General features: G+C 66.5%; 1 long non-coding RNA gene across 1 annotated transcript; it reads left to right on the top strand.

The window, feature by feature from the left end:
* The first annotated feature begins 1,261 nt into the window (after positions 1–1,261).
* LOC136996236 (uncharacterized) lies at positions 1,262–5,599 on the top strand. Its single transcript, XR_010887532.1, has 4 exons — positions 1,262–1,316; positions 2,247–2,506; positions 2,622–2,887; positions 5,544–5,599. It is a non-coding gene; the product is annotated as an uncharacterized lncRNA (long non-coding RNA).
* The last annotated feature ends 5,985 nt before the right edge of the window (positions 5,600–11,584 follow it).

Below are 11,584 nucleotides of genomic sequence, written 5' to 3' on the forward strand. Positions count from 1 at the left end.
GGCCTATGGGGTCCCTGGGGGGGAATTGGTGTCCCTGGGGGTGGTATTGTAGTCTCTAGGGGGGTTACAGGGTGGCTATGGGGTCCCTATGGGGGCTACAGGGGGGCTATGGAGGGCTCTGGGGGTCCCCATGGGGGTTAAGAAGGGGTGTTGGGTTCCCTATGGGGGTTACAGGGGGCCTATGGGGAGTATTGGGGTCCCTAGGGGGGCTACAGGGGGGTTATGGGGGCTATGGGGTCCCTGGGGGGGGTATTGGGGTCCCTATGGGGGGTATTGGGGTCCCTATGGGCATTACAGGGGGGTTATGGGGGGTTTCGGGGTTCCTAGGGGGGCTCTGGGGTCCCTATGGGGGATATTGGGGTCCCTATGGGGGTTACAGGGGGGCTATGGGGAGTATTGGGGTTCCTAGGGGGGTCCCTGGGGGCTATGGGGGTCCCTGGGGGGGTATTGGGGTCCCTGGGGGGGTTACAGGGGGGTTATGGGGTCCCTATGGGGAGTTTTGGGGTCCCTGTGGGGGGCTACAGGGGGGCTATGGGGTCCCTGGGGGGGTATTGGGGGTCCCTAGGGGGGTTACAGGGGGGTTATGGGGTCCCTGGGGGGGTTACAGGGTCCCTATGGGGGGTATTGGGGTCCCTATGGGGTAACAGGGGGGTTATGGGGGGTATCAGGGTCCCTAAGGGGGGGGCTCTGGGGGTCCCTAGGGGGGTTACAGGGGGGTATTGGGGTCTCTGTGGGGGGTTATTGGGGTCCACATGGGGGTCCCTGTGGGGGGGCTATGGGGTCCCTATGGGGGGTTATTGGGGTCCCTAGGGTGCCCTGGGGGGGAGCTATGGGGTCCCTATGGGGGGCTCGGGGGGGGGGGGCTCGGGGGTGCCTCAAGGGTCCTGGTGGAACCCCAAGGTTCTCCAAGGGGGGGTTGGTGGGTCCTCATGGGGTACTGGGGAGACCGGGGGGGGGGTCCCGGGGGCTATGGGGGAGGGGGCGGGGTCTCGGGGGTGGGAGGTGCCCACGCCGTGGGGCCGCCCCGAATCCGCCTCCCCGCCCCCTGCCCCCCAGACGCCCCCCGGGACGTCCGCGTGGAGCTTCACCCCCTGCCCCGGCCCTTGAGGGCCAGGAGGTGACGCTGAGCTGCCAGGCCACCGCCAACCCGCCGCCCCACGGCTACGTGTGGACCCTCAACCAGCGGCCGCTGCCCCACGGCGGGGCCCAGCTCTGCCTGGCGCCCGCCCGCCCCGGCGACGCCGGCACCTACCGCTGCGAGGCCACCAACGCCGTGGGCAGCGCCACCTCCTCCGGCCTCTTCCTCGACGTCTACTGTGAGTCGGGGCGGGGGACACGGCGCGATGTGGGGTGCGGTGGGGGTCAGGCTGCCTGTAGGTTCAGGAGGACCTTGGGTGGCCATCAAGGTTGAGCTCCATCTTGGGTGCAGCCTGCCCACAGGTTGAGGAGGACCTTGGGTGTCCATCAAGGCTGAGCTCCATCTTGGGTGCTAGCTGCCTGCACGTTGAGGTCCTTGGGTGTCCATCAAGGTTGAGCTCCATCTTGGGTGCTAGCTGCCTGCACGTTGAGGTCCTTGGGTGTCCATCAAGGTTGAGCTCCATCTTGGGTGCTAGCTGCCTGCACGTTGAGGAGGTCCTTGGTGTCCATCAAGGCTGAGCTGCATCTTGGGTGCTAGCTGCCTGCACGTTGAGGTCCTTGGGTGTCCATCAAGGTTGAGCTCCATCCTGGGTGCTAGCTGCCTGCACGTTGAGGTCCTTGGGTGTCCATCAAGGCTGAGCTGCATCTTGGGTGCTAGCTGCCTGCACGTTGAGGTCCTTGGGTGTCCATCAAGGTTGAGCTCCATCTTGGGTGCTAGCTGCCTGCACGTTGAGGAGGTCCTTGGGTGTCCATCAAGGCTGAGCTGCATCTTGGGTGCTAGCTGCCTGCACGTTGAGGTCCTTGGGTGTCCATCAAGGTTGAGCTCCATCCTGGGTGCTAGCTGCCTGCACGTTGAGGTCCTTGGGTGTCCATCAAGGCTGAGCTCCATCCTGGGTGCTAGCTGCCTGCACGTTGAGGTCCTTGGGTGTCCATCAAGGCTGAGCTGCATCTTGGGTGCTAGCTGCCTGCACGTTGAGGTCCTTGGGTGTCCATCAAGGTTGAGCTCCATCCTGGGTGCAGCCTGCCCACAGGTTCAGGAGGTCCTTGGGTGTCCAATCACCCCGATTCGGGTCTGGGCACCACCCTGACCCCCATCTCCGCCCCCCCAGATGCCCCAAAGGACCTTCACGTGGAGGCTTCACCCCCTGCCCCAGCCCTTGAAGGCCAGGAGGTGACGCTGAGCTGCCGCACCTCTGCCAACCCGCCGCCCCACGGCTACGTGTGGACCCTCGACCAGCGGCCGCTGCCCCACGGCGGGGCCCAGCTCCGCCTGGCGCCCGCCCGCCCCGGCGACGCCGGCGCCTACCGCTGCGAGGCCACCAACGCCGTGGGCAGCGCCACCTCCTCCGGCCTCTCCTCGACGTCTACTGTGAGTCGGGGCGGGGGACACGGCGCGATGTGGGGCGCGTGACCGTGGGTCCGGCCACCCGTGGGTCACCCGCCCCCTTTCCCGTGGGGCTTTTCCTCCTTCTCCCCCCCCGTAGACCCTCCGCGTGGGGCCACCTTGGAGGCTCTGTCCCCGCTGCCGGCGCTTTCGGGCAGCCGGGTGACGCTGCGCTGCGCCCTGGGCCGGCCCGGCCCTCCGCCGCCCCCGGCGTCCGTTGGCTCCGCGACGGGCGCCTCGAAACCGACACCGCCGGCCCCACGCTCGCCTTCGACGCCGCCCCGCACCGCGCCGGCTCCTACAGCTGCGAGGGCCGCAACGCCGCCGGGGCCGCCCGCTCCCAGCCGCTGGCTCTCGACGTCTGGTGTGAGTGTCCCCTCCCCGGCGCCGGCTCCCCCCGCCGCCCCTCGTGACCTCCCCGTACCTCCCCGCGGCGGTTTCCAGGCTCCCCGCGGCGGTTTCCAGGCTCCCCATGGCGGTTTCCAGGCTCCCCATGGCGGTTTCCAGCCCCTCATGGAGGTTTCCAGGCTCCCATGGCGGTTTCCAGCCCCTCATGGAGGTTTCCAGGCTCCCCATGGCGGTTTCCAGCCCCTCATGGAGGTTTCCAGCCTCCCCGTGGCGGTTTCCAGGCCCTCATGGCAGTTTCCAGGCTCCCCATGGCGGTTTCCAGCCCCTCATAGCAGTTTCCAGGCTCCCCGTGGCGGTTTCCAGCCCCTCATGGCAGTTTCCAGCCTCCCTGCAGTAGTTTCCAGCCCCTCATGGCAGTTTCCAGCCTCCCCGTGGTGGTTTCCAGCCCCTCATGGCAGTTTCCAGGCTCCCCGTGGCGGTTTCCAGCCCCTCATGGCAGTTTCCAGCCTCCCCGCGGCGGTTTCCAGCCCCTCATGGCAGTTTCCAGCCTCCCCGAGGCATTTTCCAGCCCCTCATGGCAATTTCCAGCCTCCCCGTGGCGGTTTCCAGGCCCCCCCTCAATGCGAGCTTTGAGGTTCCCCATGGGTTTCCCTCTCCCCCTGCCAGTTTTGAGGTCCCCGTGTCGGTTTCGGGGCCCCCACCGGGCCCGTTTCGAGGTCCACCGTGTCTCGCTTAAAATCCCTGTGTCGGTTTCGAGATTCCCCCCCCCCCCCGGTGTTGGTTTTAAGGTGCCTGTGTCAGTTTCAGGGCCCCCCCTTGTCCATTTTGAGTCCCGTCCTGTCCCGTCCCCCCCCGCCCCATGTCAGTTTCAGGGTCCCCTCTGGGTCGGTTTCGAGGTCCCCGTGTCAGTTTCAGAGTCTCCAAGTCAGTTTTGAGCCCCCCCCCGTATTGGTTTCAGGGTCCCCACGGCTGTTTCGAGGTCCCCGTTTCGGTTGCACACCCCCTCCCCTCGCAGTTCCCTATGGCGGCTTTGAGCCCCCGCCGTGGCAGTTTCGGGTTCCCCCCCCATCCCCGATGGCAGTTTCAGGCCCCCCCCCCCCAAAGTGGTTCCCTATATCAGTTTCAATTCCCCCCCCCAATCCTCAGTGGCAGTTTCAAGTCCCCCCCCCCCCCCATGGCAGTTTCCCTCCTCCTTCCTCAGCAGCAGTTTCAAGCCCTGCATAACAGTTCCCAATAGCAGTTTCGAGTCCTCCCTCCCTGTTGGTGGTTTCAAGGGCCCCCCCAACCCCCCTGGTAGTGGTTCCTAATGGCAGTTTCACAGTCCCCCCCATAACGGTTTCAAGCTCCCCATCCCCAATGGCGGTTTTGAGCCCCCCCCCCGGTGGTTTTGAGCTCCCTATCTCCAGTGGCGGTTTCAAGGCCCCCCCCCATGATGATTTCAAGGCCTCCCCCAATCCCAGCAGCTGTTTTGAGCCCCCCCCATCCCCAATGGCAGTTTCAAGCCTCCCCCCCCCCCCCGCAATAGTCACTCCCAATGGCAGGAAACCGCTATGGAAACCCCACAGCGGTTTCGAGTTCTCCGTCTCCGTCGGTGGTTTCGAACCTGCCCGTAGCGGTTTCCAATGGTGGTTTTGAGCTGTCCCATCTCCAGCGGTGGTTTCAAGGACCCCCCCCAAAAGCAGTTTCCAGCCCCCCCCCCAAGAGCGGTTCCCAGTGGCGGTTTCAAGCCACCCCCCCCCGCGGTGGTGGTTTCGCGACACCCCCATCCCCAGCAGCAGCTCCCAGCCCCCCCCCCCAAAAGCAATTCCCGGTGGCAGTTTCAAGCCACACCTCCCTCCCCCCCACCCCGTGGTAGTTTCGGGTCCCCCCCATCCCCATTCCTGGTGGCGGTTTCAAGCCCTCCCCCCCCCAAAACCGGGCCGGTTCCTGGTGGCAGTTTTGAGGCCCCCCCTCCACCAAACCGGGCCAGTTCCCAGGGGCGGTTTCAAGCCACACCTCCCTCCCCCCACCCCGTGGTGGTTTCGAGCCCCCCATCCCCATTCCTGGTGGTGGTTTCGAGCCCCCCATTCCCCGTGGTGGTTTCAAGCCCCCCTCCCCAAACCGGGCTGGTTCACGGGGGCGGTTTCAAGCCCCCCATCCCCATTCCCAGTGGCGGTTTTGAGCCCCCCCCTTCCCCCAAACTGGGCTGGTTCGTGGGGGCGGTTTCGAGCCCCCCATCCCCATTCCCAGTGGCAGTTTCGAGCCCCTACCCCCAAACTGGGCTGGATCCTGGTGGCAGTTTCGAGCCCCCCATCCTCATTCCTGGCAGCGGTTTCAAGCCCCCCCCCAAACTGGGCCGGTTCGCGGGGGTGGTTTCGAGCCCCCCATCCCCATTCCTGGTGGCGGTTTTGAGCCTCTCCCCTCCCCTCCCCCAACCCGGGCTGGTTTGTGGGTGTGGTTTCGAGCCCCCCATCCCCATTCCCGGTGGTGGTTTCAAGCCCCCCCCCCCAAAAACGAGCTGGTTTGCGGGGGTGGTTTTGAGTCCCCCATTCCTGGCGGCGGTTTCGAGCCCCCCCCCAAACTGGGCCGGTTAGCGGGGGCGGTTTCGAGCCCCCCATCCCCATTCCTGGTGGCGGTTTCAAGCCCCCCATCCCCATTGCCGGTGGCGGTTTCGAGCCCCCCGCCGGGGCGGCAGTCCCCCCGCAGGCGGTGCGGGTGGAGCAGCAGCCCGGGGGCCCCGTGGCGGCGGGACGGCCCGTGCGGCTGCGCTGCGCCTCGGCGGGGGCTCGGCCCGCCGTCGCCGCCGTCGCCTGGTTCAAGGACGGGCTCCCGCTCGCTGCCGCCGCCGACCCCGAGCTGCTGCTGGCGCCCGCCGGGGCCCCCGACGCCGGCGCCTACGTCTGCGAGGCCCGAAACGCCGCCGGGAGGACGCGCAGCCCCCCCGCCCTCCTCCAGGTCCTCTGTGAGTAACCCCAGCTCCGCGAGGGGCCCAGGCGTCCGGGTGGGATCCCTCAAGGCACCACACCGAGGGGCCCAGGCGTCCGGGAGGGGCCCAGGCGTCCGGGTGGGACCCCCAAGACACCACACCGAGGGGCCCAGGTGTCCAGAAGGGGCCCAGGCATCCGGGAGGGACCTAAGCATCTGGGTGGGACCCCCAAGTCCCCCCCACCCAAGGGGCCCAGGCGTCCGGGAGGGACCCAGGTATCCAGGAGGGACCCAGGCATCCGGGTGGGACCCCCAAGGCACCCCATGAAGGGGCCCAGGCATCCGGGTGGGACCCCTAAGGCCCCCCACCAAGGGGCCCAGGCATCCGGGAGGGGCCCAGACGTCCGGGTGGGACCCCCAAGCCACCACACCAAGGGACCCAGGTGACCGGGAGGGACCCAGGCATCCGGGTGGGACCCCCAAGGCACCCCATGAAGGGGCCCAGGTGTCCGGGTGGGACCCCTAAGGCCCCCCACCAAGGGGCCCAGGCGTCCGGGAGGGGCCCAGATGTCCGGGTGGGACCCCCAAGGCACCCCATGAAGGGGCCCAGGCATCCGGGAGGGGCCCAGACATCCAGGTGGGACCCCCAAGCCACCACACCGAGGGACCCAGGTGTCTGGGAGGGACCCAAGCGTCCGGGTGGGACCCCCAAGTCCCCCCACCCGAGGGGCCCAGGTGGCTGGGAGGGGCCCAGGCATCCGGGCGCCCTTGTGGAGAGGGGCCCAGGCGTCCGGGTGGGACCCCTAAGGCCCCCCACCAAGGGACCCAGGCGTCCGGGGAGGGGCCCAGGCGTCCGGGCGCTGACGCTGGGCGCAGACGGGCCGCAGGAGGTGCAGCTGGTGCCGGAGCCGGGGCCGGCGGTGCTGGAGAAGACGGACGTGACGCTGCGGTGCCGAGCGGCCGCTTGGCCCCAGCCCGGCTCCTTCGAGTGGTTCCGCGACGGGCGGCCGCTGGGCCGGGGCCCCCAGGACCTCTGGGTGCTGCGGGCCGCGGGGGCCCAGGCGTCCGGGCGCTACCGCTGCCGCGCCACCAACTCCCTCGCCCTCCGCCGACTCGCCCGACGTCGCCATCACCGTCTACTGTAAGGGGCCCAGGCGTCCGGGAGCCTCCCTTTGACCCTCGTCCCTTGGGACCCAGGTGTCCGGGGTGGGTCAAGGAGGACCCAGGTGTCCAGGAACCTCCCTTTGACCCTCATCCCTTGGGACCCAGGTGTCCGGGGTGGGTTGGGGAGGACCCAGGCGTCCGGGAACCTCCCTTTGACCCTCATCCCTTGGGACCCAGGTGTCCGGGGTGGGTTGGGGAGGACCCAGGTGTCCGGGAACCTCCCTTTGACCCTCATCCCTTGGGATCCAGATGTCTGGGGTGGGTCAAGGAGGACCCAGGTGTCCGGGATGGGTTGGGGAGGGCCCAGGCGTCCAGGAACCTCCCTTTGACCCTCATCCCTTGGGACCCAGGTGTCCGGGGTGGGTTGGGGAGGACCCAGGCATCAGGGTCAACCTAGGGAGGACCCAGGTGCCTGGTCCAGGTTGGAGAGGACCCAAGCGTCCAGGTCATGCTCAGGAGGACCCAGGCATCTGGGTTGGGTTTGGAAGGACCCAGGTGTCCAGGTTGGGGTCAGGAGGACCCAAGCATCTGGGTTGGGTTTGGAAGGACCCAGGTGTCCAGGCAGACTGAGGTGGACCTGGGTGAGCTGGGGAGGACCTAGATGTCCAGGTTGGGTTGAGGAAGACCCAGATGTCTGGGTCAGGCTCAGAAGGACCCAGGTGTCTGGACAGGTTGAGGTGGACCTAGGTGGGCTTGGAAGGACCCAGGTGTCTGGACAGGTTGAGGTGGACCTGGGTGGGCTTGGAAGGACCCAGGTGTCTGGACAGGCTGAGGTGGACCTGGGTGGGCTCGGAAGGACCCAGGTGTCTGGACAGGTTGAGGTGGACCTGGGTGGGCTTGGAAGGACCCAGGTGTCTGGACAGGTTGAGGTGGACCTGGGTGGGCTCGGAAGGACCCAGGTGTCTGGACAGGTTGAGGTGGACCTGGGTGGGCTTGGAAGGACCCAGGTGTCTGGACAGGTTGAGGTGGACCTGGGTGGGCTTGGAAGGACCCAGGCGTCCGGGTGGCCTCTCTCTTTCCCCGTAGACTCGACCGCCACCATCTTGAGGAAAACCTTCCTGGGCCTCGGCGTGGGCTGGGCTCCCTCCTGCTGCTGGGCACCCTTGGGTGCTGCCTGCACCGCCGGTGAGCCCTGGGGGCCCAGGGGTCCGGGAGGGGCCCAGGTGTCCTGGGAAGGGCGGGGGGGACCCAGGCATCCGGGAGGGACCCAGGCGTCCGGGCGTCTCCGCAGGTGGCGACGGGTGGCAGCGGACGAGGAGCCGGTCGTGGAGCCACCAGGAACCTTCTTCCTCCGCAACAAGAAGGTACCTGATCCTCCCCCCCCCCCTGCCCCCGCCCCGGACACCTGGGTCCCTCCCGGACCCCTGGGTCCCTCTGGGTGCCCATGCGGACGTGTGGGTCCCTTCCGCAGCCCCGGACGCCTGGGTCCCCGGCGGGTCCCGCCGACGCGTCGTTGAGCTACTCGTCGTTGCTCTTCCCTCCTGGACGTTCGTCGGGGTCCGGGGCCAGGTAACCCACCACCACCACCACCCCCACCCATGGGTCACCTCGGGGGCCCAGGCGTCCGGGTGACCTCCCCCCCCCTCCCTCTGTGTCCTCCCCTTGGCAGGCTGCGAGGGGACACCGTGGTCTACAGCGTCCTCAAGAGGAGCCAGGGGGGACGCCAAGGTACCGCCACGTCCCACCGTGTCCCTCCGTGTCCCCCGTGTCCCTCCACGTCCCCCTGTCGTCCCCGATTCCCATGTACCATCCCTGTGTCCTATCACCGTGTCCCCATGTCTGTGTGTCCCATCCCTGTGTCCCCATGTCCCATCCCTGTGTCCCATCACCATCTCTGTCGTGTCCCCATGTCCCACCACCATCCCCATCCTCCATCCCTGTCCCCTATGTCCCTGTGTCCCATTACCATCCCTAAGTCCTGTCCCCCATCCCCATGTCCCATCACTGTCCCCATGTCCCACCCCTCATCCCTGTGTCCCCATGTCCTTGTGTCCCATCACCATCCCTATGTCCCATCTCCATCCTTGTGTCCCATCTCTGTCCCCATCCCTATGTCCTGTGCCCGTGTCCCCTCCGATGCCACCCGTGTCCCCGCAGGCCCCTGAGGGTCCCGACTATGAGAACGTCCCCCCCGGACACGGGGACGAGGAAGGGACCCTGCTCTACGCCGCCCTGGCCCTGTCCCCCCCGGGGACACGCGGGGACGCCACGGGGACACCGGGGACGCCGAGGACACCGTGGAGTACGCGGCCCTGCGCACTGACGGACACGGGGACGTGGGGACATTGGGGGGACGTGGGGGGGGGGAATGGGGGGACACAGCCACCTTGGGGACATGGCCACCATGAGGACACAGGGGGATGGTGACCTGGGGCCCAGGGGGACACCAGGACTGGGAGACATGGGGACAGGGGCACTAGGACATGGGGACATTGGGGACATGGGGGGACAGGGCCTCCAGGACTTGGCCACCGTGGGGACAGTAGGACATGAGGACACAGGGGGACGTGGCCACTGGGGCATGGCCAACATGGGGACACAGGGCGATGGTGACAGCAGGGACGGGGGGACGTGGCCACCACAGGGATCTGGGGCCATTAGGATGTGGGGACATGGCCACCATGGGAATGCTGGGAGATGGGGACATGGGGACCAGGGGATGGGGATTTGGGGACCATGGGGATCCGGGGGACACAAGGACATGGCTGACATGGGGACACGGCCACCGTGGGGTCATCATGACCCCTGGGAATGCGGCTACTGCGGGGACACGGCCACCACGGGGGACACGCCAAGGACACGCCAACGCTGCTGCGGGGGACACGCAAGAACATGGACTGGGGACACGCCAACGCTGCCGCGGGGGACATGCAAGGACGGGGCTGCGGCCACCAGCATCCTGGGGACACGGCCACCACCATGGCGGGCCATGGAAGGACATGGCTAGGGACACGCCATGGCCACTGTGGGGACACGGATGGGGACACGCCTTGGACACGCCACAGCCAGCATGGGGACACGCATGGACATGGATAGGGACATGCCACAGCCATTGCATGGACACGCCTGGACACGCCACAGCCAGCATGGGGACACGCATGGACATGGATAGGGACATGCCTGGGACATGCTACAGCCAGTATGGGGACACGCATGGACATGGATAGGGACACGCCTGGGACACGCTACAGCCACTGCAGGAATGCGCCTGAGACACGCCACAACCAGCATGGGGACACGCATGGACGTGGATAGGGACACCGCCACAGCCAGCATGGGGACGTGCATGGACATGGATAAGGACACGCCTGGGACACGCCACAGCCAGCATGGGAACACACATGGACACGGATAGGACACGCCTGGGACACGCCACAGCCAGCATGAGGACATGCTAGGGACAAGGGTGGTGACATACCGAGGACACACCAAGGACACGGATCCACACGTGTGCTCCAAGCGTGGCTCAGCAGAGCCTGGATGCCTGGAGCAGCCTGTGGGGAAGCAGCGGGGAGGGGACACGTGCCTCAGGGACCCAGGCGTCCGGGCGAGGGAAGGGCAGAAGCGCTGGAGGGACCCAGGCGTCCGGGCCTGGAACAGCCCCTCCCACCAATAAAAGTCACCAGCTGGGTTTTTAGCTCGTGTGTTGACCCCAATGCTTGGGTCCCCCGGACACCTGGGCCCGTAGACGGGGTGGGGAGGGGCACCCGGACACCTGGGTCCCCGTGCTGTGCCAGGACGGCCCAGGGGTTAGCGCAAGGGGGGGGGGGGCGTTAGGGCCACCCAAGCCCCTGTCCCCATCTCCTGTCCCCTGTCCCATCGCCGTCTTCGTGTTGGGTTGGGTGGAGTTGAGTTGGGTTGGGTTGGGTTGGGCTGAGTGAGGTCAATTGAGTTGAGTTGAGTTGGTTGGGTTGAGTCAAGCTGGGTTGAGTTGAGTAGAGTTGAGTTGAGTCGAGCTGGATTGAGATGAGTTGAGTCAAGTTGAGTTGATTTGAGTTGAGTCAAGTTGAGTTGAGTTGAGACGAGTTGAGTCGACTTGGGTTGGGTTGAGTCGCGTTTGAGTTGAGTTGAGTTGAGTCGCGTCAAATTGGGTTGGGTTGAGTCAGGTTGGCTTGGACTGGGTTGAGTTGGGCTGGGCTGAGTTGGAGCTGAGTCAAGTTTGGTCAAGTTGGTTTGGTTGAGCTGAGTTGGGTTGAGTTGGATGAGTTGAGTTGGGATGAGTTGGGTTGGGATGAGTTGGGTCAAGTTGGGTTAAGACAAACGGGGTTGAGTTGAGTCAGGCTGGATCAGATTAGGTGAGTTAAGCTGGGCTGAGTCGATTTGGGTTGAGTTGGGTTGAGTTGGGTTGGGTTGAGGAGTTAGGTAGACTTGGGTTGGGTTGAGTCAAGTCGAGTCACGTTGGGTTGGGTCGAGTTGGGCTCAGTCCAGTCGGGTTGAATTGCGTCAACTTGGGTTGAGCCAAGTTGGGTTGGGTTGAATTGAGCCAAGTTGGGTCGTCTTGGCCCCACCATGGAGCCGTCTCCTTCAGGACCTTCCGGGTGCCACCCCTGGAGCTGCCCCCGCTTGACCAAGACCTTCCCACTCCTCAGGGTGGGGGGGGGGAGGGATCCCACTTTTTTGGGGTGGGGGGGGGAGGAGGGTCCCATG

This window comes from Apteryx mantelli, unplaced genomic scaffold (genome assembly GCF_036417845.1).
Source record: "Apteryx mantelli isolate bAptMan1 unplaced genomic scaffold, bAptMan1.hap1 HAP1_SCAFFOLD_278, whole genome shotgun sequence".
NCBI lineage: Eukaryota > Metazoa > Chordata > Aves > Apterygiformes > Apterygidae > Apteryx > Apteryx mantelli.